The 17,743-nt window shown below is 41.5% G+C and overlaps 1 protein-coding gene across 1 annotated transcript in view; it reads right to left on the bottom strand.

Annotated features, from left to right (window-relative positions):
* The window catches only part of tcf4 (transcription factor 4), a 230,164-nt gene that overhangs the window by 109,872 nt on the left and 102,549 nt on the right, over positions 1 to 17,743 (bottom strand). The window lies entirely within an intron of this gene.

Genomic DNA, 17,743 nt, shown 5'->3' with positions numbered 1-17,743 from the left:
GGCTAATCTGAATTCTGATCAGCGCGTCCATCCTCTCTGTGGCTCAAAACAAGAGTTAGCTTGGCACTGCCGGGCCAAGGAAGGCTTTTCTCATGCTAAACAGGGCCTAAGTAGGCCAATTACAGGGCCAGCCTCGGTCTCAGAGCCATTCTCCGGCTTAAAACAAAAGGGCCCTTGTCTTAAATAAAGTCAGTCACACACACAGAGAGGGAGAGGGAGTCAGACACAAAGGCACACACACACAATCACACACCGATTCAGTCATCCTGTTCCTCTGTCCGTGTGTTTCAGTGTGTGTGTCGTCGAGGGTAAAAGGGGGTTCCCACTAAAACAAAAAGGGTCTCATTGATTGTGGCGCTTTTCTTTCTTTTCGGGTCTTTTCTTTGTTTTTTTTCTTCTCGTACTCGAGCATCGAGCCAGGCCAGGCCGGACCGGTTGCCCCGGCAACTAGACGAGCCGGAGGAGAGACAAAATACCCGTCTGTCTCTCTGTCTGTCTCTCTTTACCTGCTCGTCTCGCCGTTTCACTTCATTACACACTATCTGCTCAATATAATTTAGTTGAGATTAAAGGAATAGTCAGATTGGGGTGTTAAAGGGGTATTCCAGCAATTTAGTGTTTCACTTGAATGAAGTTGGCTGACTTGCGCGAGACAGATTAGAAAAAAGAATGGTCAAAATCGAAGCAGCAGAGGACGAGATATCCTGACTATTAGTTCCTACGGGTCAAGTTCCAAAAACACTGGATCCTACATTTCCCATAATGCAATTGATAGTTGTTTCACCTGACTGGTCAGGCTGTTCTTATACACCATCCACAGCTATACCAGGAGACCATTGCTCTTCTCCCATGTGAAACCAGAAGTCAACGCTGATTTATTTATCACAGAACTTCCGCATTTAAGTAACGCCACTTCCGGAGTTATCTTAAGCCAAACCAGGATCTTTTCCTAAACCTAACTAAGTAGTTTTGTTGCCTAAACCTAACAAAGTCAACCTTTTCCTAGTTTTCTTAGTTAGTTCTACGTTGTTTCGTGTGTAGACAGAAGTTTATTTTGAAAAGACTATATGCATGTAACAAGCGGAATTTGACACATGTTGCTGGACATTCGTTGGAAAACGCACAAAAAAGGGAAATAACTTTTTTGTAAGATATATGAACCGTTGCATGAGAATGCGTTGCCTAGATCAACGCTGCTAGCATGGCTAAAATCTGCTGCTGTTTTCTGCTACTTTTGTCAAGCACTTTGCATCCAATATACTTTTAACTTCATTTTCATTTTTTGTCCCTTACTATATGTATAAAGTAATCAGATTACACTGGACAGACATCTAGTGACATCTCAGACATCTTTTGGATATAATGTTAATGTGTTAAGAAATAAACCTTCCAACAAGACATTTGTTCGACCGATCAGCTTGATAGGCGTGCAGAAGCCGCACAACATGTTGTTGAGTTCTGTCTGTATCAGCTCTTCTGCAACCTATAGTTACCCATAACCCCCTGCTCTGCGTAGATCCACAGAGATATTTATATGTATCTTCATACAGTATATATATAATTCCAGCCTCACACTGTTGTGATACTCATCAGGTTCACTCCTCCTCGCTCTGTTTCTTGCTTCTGTTTTACTTTCTACATTATCTTGTTTTCTCTCTGTCTCTATCACACACACACACACACACACACACACACACACACACACACACACACACACACACACACACACACACACACACACACACAGGCACAAGCACACACACACACACACACACACACACACACACACACACACACACACAACCAGAGGTCTGTTTCTCACAGAGCTGACTGGGCTTCGGTACCCAGCTGCTCACAGAGACGATATTAAATAAGATAGATTACCAGAGAGAGAGAGAGAGGGGGGGGGGGGGTAAAAAGAAACAGAAAGAGGGAAAGAGAGAGAACAACAGACAAAAATGGAAGATTTTAAAGAAAAAAATGTAGAGAGAGGGAAGGAGAAAGAGAGAGAGATACACAAAGCAGCAAGCAGAACGGAGACAGACATGAAAAGAACAGAATAAAATAGTTGTCAGGACGGATGGCTGGATGTGAAGCAGCACGTAACTCCCTCTAAAACAACAGATTGACATTTTTACATTTCTCTTTGTCTACGGATTAAACAAGCGAGATATAACATGTTAATTACTGAGCTTCAGAGGCGTCAGCAAAGGTGTGTTTTTCAACTTTGGACAGAGCCAGGCTAGCTCTTCCCACCTGCTTCCAGTCTTTATGGACGCTAGGCTAGCTCGCTTTCAGTCCAAAATGGAGGAGGCGTAGCTCTGCTACTGGGCACTGATGTTGCAGTGGAGTGAACAATTGATTTTCACTTCTTATCAACATACGTTCTTTGTCTTTGGTATCACATCACTTCTCCTTTCAGGATCTTCACTTTAAAAACAACAAAAGGGACATTTCAACAGAACATCTTCCTCTCTTTTACTGACCCCACCCCTCGTTTTCTCCTCAATTTCCACCTCTCCTACTCAACCCTCTGTCCTCAAGTGACTGAAAAAGCAAATGCTCAGATGTCATCAATTTCTACCATCCCAACTGTGAGAGACAGAGAGAGAGAGAGAGAGAGAGAGAGAGAGAGAGAGAGGCAGGAAGAAGTCATTAATTACCAGGAAGTGCTGGCGAGGCAGCGGCGCACCTGTACGCCAGCTTCGCTCCAGCTGACACACACACACACATACCCACACACACATATACACATGTACACACATTTTCTGCACACTAGCACACACAGACTCCTGAGGGAGCGAGGCCCTGAGGCGGCAACCAGAAACAGTGAAACCAGCAGAGACAACGAATAAAACTGGACTCACGGAGTCGGAACACTGTAACCACACATCACACACCAGACATTATACACATCCAGGGCTACATCTAACATATCAATTAATCATTTACTCTATTAAATGACTGAAATAGTGGAAAAATAGTGGAGAAAAAAAACAGTTCTCGCAGCACAAGGTGAAGATAAAAGGTATTCAATTTACAACGATATGAAACAGAAATGCTCACATTTTAAAAGCTGGAACCAGAGAATGTTTGACATGTTTTCTTGACTTAATTAGGGAGTTTCTTGTTGATTCATTTCATGCTGATCAACTAATGAATTAATTGACTAATCTTCTTAACACTGGACATATTCATTACATCTTTGGTGAACTTACATTGTTTCCCTTTGTGATCCACTAATATCATTCAATCAAACAATTAAAGGTCTTATGGATTTTATGTACCTGGATATTAAAAAAAAAAAAATACATCCACAGATCTTTTAGAAAGGCTGGCTGGAAAGTCTGGCTTTTCCAGAAAAAAAAATATTATGATTGTGAATTAATCATTTAAAAAATGTTGGCGGGTCCAAACTGAATGTTTTGTTTATCTCTGACGTTTGGTTCCCATTTCTAACAAGGCTTGAGAGCCAATAGTATAACGACGTTGGTATCATGTGGTATCCGGACATGATCCAGATCGCCACCAAAATTGAATGGATTGTTCATTGTGCCAAACCCCACCCCTCCAAAATTTTTTATTTAAATCCATAGCGGACTTTTGGAATTCTCCTCCAAACGGACAAACCAACAAACAAACCAACAAACAAACCAACAAACCAACAAACCAACAAACCAACAAACCAACGAACCAACAAACCATCGCCGGTGAAAACATAACCCCCTTCCTAGGCCTTCGGCCTTGGTGGAGGTAATTACAGGCTCAATGCCCTTGAGCAAGGCACTAACAAGTTACGGCAAGTTCAAACAACCACATACATTCAAGGTAAGGACAGTGCTGATTACCTGACACTGTCAAAGTTAAAGACTGAGAGCCAATCGTGTTGCAGAACCGCCATGCCAACACAAATACAGGAAGAAAACGGCCAATAACATCAGCGCATTGGAGTCTCTGAAACACCAGCTGCTGTGTGTGTGTGTGTGTGTGTGTGTGTGTGTGTGTGTGTGTGTGTGTGTTTAGAATGATGTCAGAGCAAGAAAAACCTCAGGGACAGATACAGCAAACACACACACACACACACACACACACACACACACACACACACACACACACACACACACACTGCCTGCAGTAGCATTCGAAGCAGCGAGGGATCGACTTGCCAATGACAACTTCCTCCATCTTCTAACCGCTCCACACACACACACACACCCAATAACACACACTTCACTGAAACACACTTACACAAACAAACACACACACACACACGAAGCAGTTCAAAGCATTTCTCCTTAATTAGCGTTCAACGCTTGGCTTGACAAATAAATAGCGATCATTTAAGAACACTAAGAGAGGAATCAGACAGCACATTACACCTCACAATATCTGGCAGCTTCCTGCATGCAATTAGAACGAGGAGAGGAGAGGAGGGGGGGATGAAGGATGAGGGGGGGAGACAGTAGTTCAGAGAGAGGAAGTAGAGAAAGGTACTGCAGGAAGGATGGAAATACAAGTGGGGAGACAATTAAGTGGAGTAAGAAGGAAGTTAAAAGGGGGAAAAGAACATAGAGGGAGAGAAGAGAGGAGGGGAAAGGAGGAAGGAGAGAGGGAGGGATGGCGGGGAAAGGGAGGGAAGGAAATAGGTAAGGAAGGAGACAGTAGGTGGTAAGAGAGGATAAAAGGAAAAGTAGGAAACAGAATGGAAGTAGGGGCGTTAATAAGAAAAGAAGAAAAGGAGGGACCGAAAGAAGGAAAGATGACAAGGACAGAAACATACAGGAAAAGCTGGAGGGAGGAAATGAGCTGATAAAGAAGGGAGGAAAATGTTGTAGGGAAGGAAGGAAGGATGGAAGTTGAGAGACAAACAAGTAGGTGGGAAGGAGGTCAAAAGAAATAGAGGGATGTAAAGAATGAAAGTGGAAAGAGGACATGGAACTGAGCGAGGAAGGTAAGGAAGGATGGAAATAGGTATAGGGTTGAAAGGTGACAGTGTTGGTGGGGCGAGAAGGAAAGGGAAAAGAGAAGAGACAAGTAAGGTAGGGAGGGAGACAGAAGCTAATAAGGGAGGGCAGAGAAAAGGAAAGGTAGGGAGGAAAGGAAAAAGGTAGCGGATGGTGGGGGGGAAAGGAAAGGTAAGAAGGAGAGGAGTACAACAGAAGAGACAAGTAGGGAAGGAAGAAGGGAATGAGGGAGGGATGAAAGAGGGAGGTAGAGACACATGAAGAGAAAAGCAGGGAGGAAAGGAAAGAGGTAGGGAAGGAGACAGAAGCAATAACCGAGGGAAGAAAAGAAGGAAAGGTAGAAAAGACAGAAGTAGAAAGGAAGGAGTCATGGAAGAGGAAAAGGGAAAGAGGGTAAGAATGAAGAAGAGTAGGAGCGATTAAGAGAGAAGGGGGAATGAAGGGAAACGAGGCGTTGAAGCAGGAAGTGAAGGGGAAGTGCAGAAGGACCGATGGCGGGAAAAGAAAGGGAGAAAGGAAGAAGGAAAGGTGGGTGGGATTATCAGGGAAGAATGCGGAGGAGACAGGAAGTGAATGAATGATAGATGGAGAGACAGATTTATATTTAGAGATGAAAAGAGAGATGAAAAGAGAATGAGAAATAGGCTTCCCTGCAGTGCCATCTTGAACTGATCGTTCCCATCATGCCTCATTCCCAGCTGCCTTCACTTTGTAGTGGTGGAGACGTTGTCGTCATCAGAACCAGGAGCAAACACATACAGGCGTGTAGAAATGAAACGTATAGAATGGACGTTCCTATTTCAGAGTGAAGGTACCGGTGTCATATGAAAGGAAACGGAAGGAGGATAAATAACGCTCCAAACGTGTGCAAAATTTTGACGTGGAAAAACTGGCATGACCATTTTCAAAGGGGTCCCTTGACCTTTGACCTCAAGATATGTGAATGAAAATGGGTTCTATGGGTACCCACGAGTCTCCCCTTTAAAGACATGCCACTTTTTGATAATCAAATGCAGTTTTGGGGTAAATCATAGTCAAGTCAGCACACTGACACACCACCGCCATGTTATGATTTGAGCATATTTTTGCTAAATGCAGTACCTGTGAGGGTTTATGGACAATATTTGTCATTGTTTTGTGTTGTTAATTGATTTCCAATAAGAAATATATACATACATTTGCATAAAGCAAGCATTTTTGTCCACTCCCATGTTGATAAGAGTATTAAATACTTGACAAATCTCCCTTTAAGGTACATTTTGAACAGATAATAAAATGTGATTAAATATTCTAACTGATTGACAGCCCTAGTAAATATATAACTGAAGCGTGTCCACTGTTACTTTGAAGGCCATACGTTAATATCCAAAAAAATGTCCAAGGCCTAGGCTGCATTTCTTTCCGACTTAACGGAGGTTCAAGGCCTGTGGGATCCAGGACGTTGTCGCTTCATCTGTCACAGATAAGAATCCAAGGGAAGCCCAGCAGAACTGAGCTCTGATGAAGGAAACACACATGAAAAATATCATCTCGCTTTCCCCACATCTCACAGATCAAGACTGGTTTAGTTTGTGTGCATGTGAGAATCAGTGCAAAAACACGTAGATGCATCACTAGCGTATGCATCAGTGTGTGTGTGTGTGTGTATTGAAGTTTTGGCAGTAGTGTGTGTGTGTGTATATCTGTGTGTGTGTGTGTGTCAGCTCTGTAGTGTAGGCGTGACAGCTCAGTTCTGTTCTGTGTCTGTTACCAGCTGTTGTACTTCACTCGCAGTTTCTGTGTGTGTGTGAGCGTGTGTGTGCGTGACAGCGTGCTGTTTGATGTTAGACACATCAGAGAGGGGAGAGGGTTAATTTCACTGAACGGAGATAGAGAGGAGCTCCCTGGTTTGCTTCCACGATGCCTGACGAGAACTTGTTAAACAAACACAGAGTCGACTGCTGCACGAATCGATCAAATACGTTAACCCTTTTCACAGCCAACTAAACTCCACCCCATAAACACATGCATGCAGCGTCTCACAAGAAAACACATAGTGGTAGTAATGGAATAAGTTGGTCAGGCCAGACTGGCAATGCCATAATGAAATAATCCATTAAGAATAAGTCCTGCCTTCAAAAAAATCTCTATATAGTAACTTGGCTGAAAACCACACCTGGATAAAAGGTCAGAATTTGCAGTATAGGGTCCTCTGGAGTGAAGTACGTCACTCCCGTTGATGCCAAGTAAAGAGCATAGGTTTACTTTTTCAGTAGGTAATGGTTCTGTCACACTAGAGCAGTGGTTTCCATCACGGGTACCGGGCCCCACTAAAGCTGGGCATATACCCTTTTAGAAATGTTGTTGTGTACTTTCTACTCCTACTGTACAAATAGATAGTTTGCGATGTAAAGCCAAAGCTCACAATTTATGCGCTCAGACTGTACGTTCCGATCGTCAGCCAGGACGAGTGCTCACACTATACGTGTAAAATAGAAAAAAAAAGAACCTGCGGGCCGTTCTGGCTGTTGACGATTGTCAATAAAGATTCATTTGAAAGCTCTGAGGCAGGTAAAGTTTGTTTGGTGGCAGAGGTCTGTACAGATCATAATGCTATAACAAAGTCAGAAACGTGCTGCCTTGATCATCTGTGCTATCCTGTCTGCTGAAACGTAAAAAAAAAAAAAAAGGGGCAGCGGCGTTTTGTTATATGAACTCTCAGGTGGCGAGGAAGACGTGGATGGTATGGCTTGTCCAATTTTGCAGAGAGAGTTGGAGGTAAACTAGCTACGTTTTATGTCTACTGTAATCTACAATGTTATCTTGATAGCTACGCTCTGATTACTGTAAAAAGAGGAGAAAACAGGCAGTGACGTTTTTGTTTCTACATGACATTATTTATAATATGTTCACGTCACAATGTTGGAATTTGACCTTTACTCCCAGTGCAAAGGACTCAGAGGTGTACTCATGTATAGCCGTAGCACTTTCACATAGGAAAACCAAAACTGAAAGGATTTAGGTTTAATTATTTCAGTGGACTTGTATCAGCATGTTTTGAGCTAAATGTCCATCTATAAATTTAGCTTTAAAAAATTAAATTACCTGATTCTTCCAGATGTCAAAACTGTGTGGATAAGATAGTGGATATTTCCCTAAAACTATAACTGAAGGAACCCAGTAGCTCCATCATGTCATAATAGTACCGGGTGGTCCTGACACTCAGAAATGCTCATATAATGGATACCACACACAGACTGTCAGCTGTCATAGCTGATGAATCAACACAACCACAGCACGCGTGAGCCCAGCAGTGTGTGTTTGTGATCGATAGTCAAATAAAATAGTGTTGATCTGTTCGGCCGGCAAATGAGACTAAACGACGGCTGAGAGTCTCCTGAGAGCAACGAGCAGCTGGATCAGTGTGTGTGTCTGTGTGTGTGTGTTTGTGTATATGTGTGTAAGTGTATATGTATGTGTGTGTGTTTGTGTGTTCAGAGCTGGAGAGCAGCTGTGAGTGGAACATCTCACCACACACAGAGTTGCACAGGATGGATGGATGGATGGATGGGAGGGGAGAGGAGTTATTTATGATAGTTAAATTAGAGAAGCCTCTAATGATCCCCAGAGGGGAAATTCAGAACAGACAGACAGAAACACACATATATAAATATATGTATTATGAACGAGGATATGAACGTATTCTTATACAACGGTTCGTATGATATCTTAGAAAAAAGTTATTCTTCCTTTTTCGTTAATTTTCCTACAAATGTCTAGCAACACATGTCAATTACCGCTTGTTGCATGCATAGGCCTACAGTCCTTTCAAAATAAACTCTTCCGTCTTCACAGGAAATAACTTCCTTAGGTTTAGCCAACAAAAATACTTAGTTAGGTTTAGGAAAAGATCTTGGTTTGGCTTTAAATAACTACAGAAGTGGCTTTATTTAAGTACGTAACTTACGTGACAAATAAATCAACGCAGTGTTCGCCACTATTTTCATTTCCTGGTTTGTGATTAGGTAAATTACACACAAACTGATTACTGACAGTATACATATATATATGTATTTATAAAATAACCCATTATAATGGAGAAACACTGTATTCCTATACAGTATATACTGTATAAATACAATGCTATAATAAAGATTTGGCCTATCAGGACAATATGGTCAAAGCAGCTTCATTAATATTTCCCTCCGTGTAAACAGTCTTTGACTCGCCCTTGTTTTTTTTATTGTTTTTTTTTTCTTCCTGGACTTCAGGCCAGCTGTTGGGGGCTTGTACTTCCTCCTGCTACGCCATTGGTCAGAAAACAGCCAATGGGGACAGGCTCAGAGGACAGAGAGAATGAAGTGATGATGAACACACACACACACACACACACACACACACACACCCTCAGTAACCAGATTCCAGCGCAAAACCCACGCACAGGAACCGTCGGCCTTCCACAGGGAATGAGGAGTGTCGCTCTCACACACACAGACGCACACATACACACACACACACACACACACACACACACACACACACACACACACACACACACACACACACACACACACACACACACACACACACACACACACACACACAGAGTTATTCCTGGCCTCCATACAGAGACATTCCACAGATCTGTAAAAATATTGCATCTTGAGAGAGACAGAGATACAGACACAAAGAGAAGAGAGAGAGAGAGAGAGAGAGAGAGAGAATCACAAAACACAATATTGCGATACTCGATATGGAGAAAGAGAACTGAAACTGTACATGATTCTTGATTTCTTTGACAAATTTGTCATGACCTGACACCTTAAAGGAGCTCAACCAGGAGAGAATGAAGGGGCTTCATGCAAGAACAGTTTTGTAATCTCTGGTATTCTCATCCTAAACCCTCTCTTTTCTGTGAGGTTTACCCAAACGAGCGTTCTGAGTCCAATTCACCAAACACCCCTAACTGCACAAACTTGTCGTTTCAGCCTGATGACTACCACCTGTTCATGAGAAGGTGTGCATTCGTAAGATTTCATCATTAGCATAACAGACCTAAAATAGTCATATAGGGCTGCCTGTTCTGCTCTGTTTGTGGACAAGTTTCACTCACAAAAATGTCACCTGATAGTAAAAAGAAGACTTTCACACACACGTCCTGTTTCGTCAATCAGCAGCCAAAAACTTTACTTGACCTACCTATCTTGGTGTGCAAATCAAGAGAGGAACAATTCCTAATCGCTAGCGGAAACAAGATTCCAAACTGAAGCAGTTGTTGATCACTTGCGGCCCCTACTGGCTGGTTAAGAGTAGTGAGTATTTATGACAATATAAAACAGTCAATAAAACGCGTTTTTCAAAAAGTGTGAATCACCGCAAACACAAGAAGAAGTCCTTGAGCATACAGTCATAAATGAGCACAGAAAAGATCAGGCCGATGGGTCCAGTAGTATGTGAGATTAGCTGTGGACAGACGGACAGATGCACACACACACATGAACAACACATAATCTCCTCAGGCTACACCTGCCGAATATAATAACCTGAGGTCACCTCCACAGGGATGATCAAACACTCCCATATAACCACTCAGACGTATTACAACTCAAGAGGAAAGGACAAAAAGAGAGATAAAGACATGAGAAATAGAGGTAAAGACGTGGAGGACTCCCTCTCTCTGCAGTCTCTTGACCCGTCAGAGAGGTGCAGAGGTCAGAGGTCAGTGTGTTTGGAGAGACCCTCAGAGTGTTTAAGGACCAGTTCATTGAGGATTGATGAGCAGGAAGCTGAGGACGACACACACCTGCTACTGTTTCAGCAGGTTACAGTTTAGTCCTGTAGCTAATGCTGAGTGGAGCTGCAGCGCTTTACAGTAATTACTAACTGTATATATACTGTTTATACAGTAAGATTCACACTTTGGAATTCCCATAAATCACATGATGTGTGTGTGTGTTTGAGAGAGAGTAAATGTATGGTTAAGGAATACTGTACATATCTACATACATGTGCTTTAATATAAGTGTGTGTGCACCTTCTTTAATAGGTAAATGCAGCTTCTGAGCCTCTCTGAAAGCTCGCAGGGCTTCAAAACGGAGCCTTCAGCACTTTCTACTGACTGATGTGTGTGTGTGTCGGTGTGTGTGTGTGTGTGTGTGTGTGTGTGTGTGTGTGTGTGTGTGTGTGTAAGAGAGAGAGAGAGAGAGAGAGAGAGAGAGAGAAGGGTTAAAGGCTCTTTTTTCATGTTGCATTCCAGCAGAACCTCACATCCAAACTGCTGCTGCCTCAGCTGTAGCTGCCGGCCCACGACTAACCTACTGATCTGTGAGGCGATAACTGGATGACAGGCATGCTTTGGTGTGGCTGAGTGTGTGTGTGTGTGTGTGTGTGTGTGTGTGTGTGCGCAGCCAACACAGTGGCATTTGCTTGAATGAACGGAACAGAGTGAGGGAGAAGAGAAAAATTGAGGGAAGGAAACGATGAAAAACAGCAAGATAAGAAGATATAAAGAGTAAGAGAGAGTATAATGTACAGTAAAAGATAGAGGCAATGTGTGTGTATGTGTGTGTGTGTATGTGTGTGTGAGAGAGAGAGAGAGAGAGAGAGAGAGAGAGAGAGGAGGAGGATCATCCTCTCCCATCCCTTCATCCAGGTGGTGTGGGTTATTCTGCTTATGTAGACAGAATATCCCTTTAGATGGCTTTAGATAGCAGCCACAGACAAGCCACACAGCGTGAGTGTGTTTGCGTGTGTGTGTGTGTGTGTGTGTGTGTGTGTACTGGCTGTATATTATACTACCCATGAGGGTGTTTCTGCTGTGGTTACGGGTGTTCAGGTGGTGACTCTCAGCAGCAGTGTAGCCACAGAAATCCCCATAAAACGAAGGGAAGAGCAAACAACAACATACTGATGATTACCAGCAGCGGAGCTGAAAATGTCAGGTTTGCCCCGAGGATGGCGCTAAAGCAAAGGTCACAGAGTCATTAAGGTCTAAATGGTTCAACCTCTGGGGAGAAGAAATGATGACTATCTGTCCATTACTTGTTGATGGTTCTTGTGAAAGAAGTGAAAGTTTGTGCTGTAGGTGGTGAGGTGAGAAGGTCAGGAGGTCAGCAAAATCATAAGGGATTATGGGGATCATGAATGTTAATAGCATCTCATCAAAATCCATTCAGTAGTTTCTGAGACACACATGGATCCAAGGACAGATAGTCTGACCAATCGTCCAACGTTACCAACAATTGAACAGCAATCTCCAGTGTCAAAGTCAGACACTTTGTACACCTAACCTCACCTCACAATCCTCCATAAGAGGTTTTGTCAAGCTACATCCTCCTCAGGATCAACAGTCATTATTCACACGACCACAAGGGGTCCTTGTCAGGAAAACGGAAACACAGGCTGTTTTAGACATTTGATCAAATTGCCAATTACAATTGTTTTTTCTAATGAAAACAGTCTCACTCTCGCAAAATAGCAAAATACTGCATCTCCCTGACAGGTGTAAAAATGCTCATGACATGTGACGACTGAGCTCCAACGTAACTGTCAAGTCAATTACAGTGAAACACTGTGCAGCGTCGCTCACTGCAGAAGATCAGTGAGCAACTCTCAATGAAACATCGGAGAGAGGAGAGAGGTGGGAATCATGACAGCTGAACTCCGCCTGCTGATGAATATCATGTGATGTGATCAAAGACACAACAGCAGCTAAATGGGCCTGAAGGCAATGTTATTTTGTCAACTGCTGTTTCCAAGAATGTCAAGAATGAATCTCTGAAATTGAACTTTTGAGCCAAAATGGACGGGAATCGGACACAACAACATTTCTAAAATCATACACTGTAAGCCCAGCTTTAGGCAACATCAGGCTTGACTTAAACATCGCTTTCCTTACTTTTTAAAACAAAATGTAACAAATAAATACGTAGATATACTGTAAATTTAATGAATTGTTATATATTATAAAAATAATAAATCGTTCACCGGCAACTTGGTAAAAAAAATCTTAAAAATTTTAATTACAATTCAAATGTAGACCTTTTTAATGCAGCAACAAATTGGTCAAAACTTAAACAGAAATTAAAATTCCAGTATTAAAATGTATAATATACACATATAGAATTGAATTGAATAGATTGACCCCAATGTCATCGATACCTGATCCATTTATTTGAGTAAGTATCGGCCCGATATCGGTGCATCCCTAATAATGTTTGCATGGATGTAGTTTAAATGAAACTCAAATTACAGCAAATTCTGAAGAACAATAATTTAACAAAAATGTAATTACATCCTCAGATAAATGAAAAAGAAAAAGTGTTGTTCCCGATGTCACATGCAATCAAACAACAGACTGTGTCCTTTTCCCATCCCTGGTATTCTGAGCGTATTCATGCCACCTTCAGCCAGCAGACGATGGTTTTTGTAGGGTGTTTGGGTGTTTTTAGGGGAGCAGAGCTAGCTGTTGGGGGGTTGGGCTCGTACCTTGGCAGGAGGCCATGTTTCCCAGCCCCCATCACCCATTTACAGCTAGGAGAGAATCACCAGTCAGACCCAGTCAGCTTTCCAGTTTGCACTGGATACAAGCAGTCAGTTCGTACCAAATACAAATCTGTACTACTACTGAAGTAAAAGGCTCAGTCCGGCACTGTGCTTTCCTCTGCTGTGACAAGAGTGTGGATGAAGCATTAGGTTGTTCAATTTGACTCATTTACATTTTCTATGTGCTCCGTAACAGTCTGCACAACCTTACCTCAGTGCTTCCGCGACTTGCTTTAAGTCGGTTTAGTTTTTATGCGGAAATCCACCCGTTAAAAAAACGTCTGCTATGGCAATGGTACGTTGATTTGAATGGGAATGTCTGTTCTACTTGGGACTAGACTATGAAGCTCTAGGTACCCATCTGGTGTTAGTTTTGGGCTTTTCAGGGTCAGCGCGTCAATATACGCTTGTTACATGCATAGTGTCCTTTCAAAATAAATTTCATCACAGGAAGCTAAGTTTAAGCAACCTAACCACTTAGTCAGCGTTGGGAAACAATCATGGTTGACGTTAACTTCACTGACTAATGACTCACGTGACTAGCAAGTGCCTAACGAGTCACGTGATTCATGGGACTAACTATACTAACGAGTTACGTAACAAAATGAGTAAACAACTATTTTTAGTTTCACATGGGCCACGAACCGCGGTCTCCCGGTTGAAAGTCCATTGTTTCAATCAGATCTTTGTGGGTGCGAGCAAGAATGGAAGAGATTGAGATATTTGTAAGTCGACAATTCTTAAATCGAGATATTTCTTCATTTGACATGACAAACATTAACTGCTTCGAGTAACCTCTTCAACTGAAAATGATGTCCACAGAAATGATTCGTCAGTCAGTGCTGATTGGTTAAGGCACACTAGCCCTAACCACCCTCCCAAACAGAAATCGGATAACATCAACACAATGTCAGACCGAATAATGAAGTGAAAATTAAATGGAAGTTCAATCCAGATTATCCCGCTAAATGTTTTGGACCTCAGCTGGAGGAAATTTGCAGATTTGTGTTTGTGATTGAGCGCATAGTCAAAAGTTAAACATTTTAAAACAAAAACTGGAGCCAAAACGCGGAACCAAAACCTAAATTACTTCAAAAGTCCAATGGTACAAATGTATTTGATTTGGTCAGAGAGTTGTGGAATAAACTGGGGTCATTGGAAATCTTCCCGCTGTTAGCATGTGAGCTCATCCTTCCCTCTAAGTGTTTTTTTTTTTCACTAACGGCCGAGGATGAAGCCAAAGGATTTTGGACTTCAGCCCAGCATGTAAATTTATCTGCCATTTCCAAACAATTTCCATCAGGAGCCATTCAGACTGTGTAACAGGATAATTTGACAGCAGCCCAGTAGGAAAGTGGCCAGTGAGGTAGTAATGTTTGATTTATTTCATATTTTTGTCCTCTATCGTTTGCTGTAGTCTCACAAAGGCCACAGCTGGATGTGAGAGGTGGTTATAAATAAAAGATCAGCAAGTTGATGATAAATGGATGGATGGATGGATAGATGGATGAGTGGATAGACGGATGGATGAGTGGATAGATGGATGGATAGATAGATGGATAGATGGATGGATGGATTAGAGAGTGATCACATCAACAAACGGGCAGCAAGATGAACAAATGAATATAGTAAATGGTTGAATAGTGAATAAATGAGTGGTCAGATGGATGGATGGATTTGTCAGTGAGTCATCCAAATGACAAAAGGACTGATGAAAGGACAAATTCAAATGAATAAATGAGTGTTCAGATGGAGGAGATGGAATAGACGTAGGCTGAACTTTGTAAATGAACAAGTGCACATAACACCTAACATCTACGAATGAATGAATTAATCAATGAATGAAGGGAGAGATGGATGGATGGATAAATGAACGAATGAGAGAATGAATGTATGAGCGAGTGCTCAGATAGGCCAATTGATAGATGACTGAACAAAATAAATGAGTGAGTGAGTGAGTGGTCAGATGGATCAATGAATGTATGATTGAATATATGTATATGCAAATTAATCATTTAACATACCACCTAATGCATTAATTGAACAAATGAATGCATGAAAAAACGGCTATGAAGTATGATTGAACGCCTTAACAATTGAATGAATGAAAGGTTGAATACATGAAAGACTGAACTGAACAAGTTACTGAACAAAAGTACATATGAACGGCATGTTCTTTCTCTTTGTGTCTGTGTGTTTCTTCACGAGGTTGTCAGGGCCAAATCCCGTCATTGTAACAGAAAGAGAAATATAAAAACCAAAAGGTAGGAAGGTCTTTTTACCCTAAACGTCTGAAAAGTACTACGAGTCCTTCAAATACCACACTGGGATTTTTACCTGCCTTTACTTTCTATTCTTCAATCACAAGGCTGGACAGTAACGGTTAGTAGTTAAAGTAATACTTTTAGTGCATAACATTAAAAGTATTATTCTGTTTGGAAAGTTCTGCTGCACCTATGAAAGGTGTATTGTGCCGAAACTTCTGCATATCTGAATTATTGAGCAGTTAAACAGCATGATCCAATTCCCCTGATCTGAAACCCAAACATCTAGTAGTGCAAAAGGAAACGTATCAACCTTCATATATTCATCCCAATCTGTAACATCTTTTAGCACAACTTAGATTTCCATAAGCAGGGAAATGCACTACTTTGATAAGCTTTAATTAATAGACGTTCAAGACTAAAAGGAAAATTAATCCATAACATCAGATTCAGTCAACTTGTCCAACAGCCTGCGCTCGTATGTGATTTCTTAAATTTCAAAAACCAGAAGGAGGTCATCAAATTACAGCGAGCACATCAAGCCTCTCTCCGTTTAATATTCCACCGTCAGAATCAAACACCAACATCTGTATATTCTCTTAATTATCAACGTGCGTCTTCTCACGGATGCATATGGTCCACGAGAACTGAGCGGGAAGATTACAGTGCAGATCCAAAACGCAGCTATTACCAAAGTCCTCACAACACCTGGCGCCACCGCTGACAATAAATATTCCTTTAAAATAACTACACTTGAAGTTAAAATTAATAATTATTTGTTTTATGAAGTTGGGAATATGCGGTGAAGTTAGGGATCTCTCTGGAAAACTAAAAATGTAACAGATGTTGTTTTTAGTAGTCTTGTTGATGATTGACACATAAGAAGTTAAATCATTTCAAAGGGGTCCTTTGACCACTAACCTCAAGATATGTGAATGAAAATGGGTTCTATGGGTACCCACGAGTCTCCCCTTTACAGATATGCCCACTTTATGATAATCACATGCAGTTTTAGGCAAAACCATGCAGTTTTCTGTTATTTCACCTATTGTTAAATGGTGTATTTGAATATTTCTGCATACTGGGGTCCCTAAATAGTCTTGGAATTAAATAAATTGGGTATCACTGTAAAGCTGAGACTCTTGTGGATCCAATGAGTCCAATTGTACTCATGTGTAATGATGTTACTCCCCATAGTAGCCATTTCACATAGTGACTTTCTTTTAACTCAGATTTTATACATATGTGGTGTGTATTTATAGTACGACAGTTTTCCTTCACAATCACAATATATCGCCTTGCTTACAGTATCACAATATATCACAATATATTAAATCGTTACCCCTGTATCATGATACATATTGTATCGCCAGATAACGCGATAACGCTGCAGACGGCAGCCGCTAAATGGGCTGCAATGTAGTCACTGTGGGCAACTCCCCACCGTCAATGTACATCCTCTAAAAGTGCTTGTCTTTGCTGTCTGACAACTGATAATAACAAATACCATAGTTACTCTTTAAGGTCAAAGGCATGATCCTCAATAACTTTCAATAATCTTCAATAACCAGTAAAGTTTCACTCTGCCCTGCATGACATTCCCCGCTTTCAGTGGGGAAACTTTAAGTGGCCAAGCTAACAAGCTACATGATACAGGGTATAATGTAGGCAATTAACTGCATGCTTAATTCCTCTCTCTACATCAGTGATAGTCAACTTGATGAACTCGATGGGTCAACATTTTCTAATTCACAATGGGATTTTAATTGTACTTTGAATGTAAACAATTTGCCAGAGTGCATTAAAAAAAAGCATCAAAATAGATTAATAAAGCTTGTTTATCAAAAAAAGTGTCAGTGGAGGATCCCCCAACAGAGGGGGCCTTCTCATGTTTGTTCAGTTTATCTGATAAATAATATCAATGTTTGTTTATTAACTGTCATTTTGCAAAAGTAGACCCTTGGCCAAGCAAGCTGAGTATCCCTGCTGTTT

The sequence above is a fragment of the Sebastes fasciatus genome, chromosome 19 (genome assembly GCF_043250625.1).
Source record: "Sebastes fasciatus isolate fSebFas1 chromosome 19, fSebFas1.pri, whole genome shotgun sequence".
Classification (NCBI taxonomy): Eukaryota; Metazoa; Chordata; class Actinopteri; order Perciformes; family Sebastidae; genus Sebastes; species Sebastes fasciatus.
This window is presented reverse-complemented; position numbering and strand designations above follow the sequence as displayed.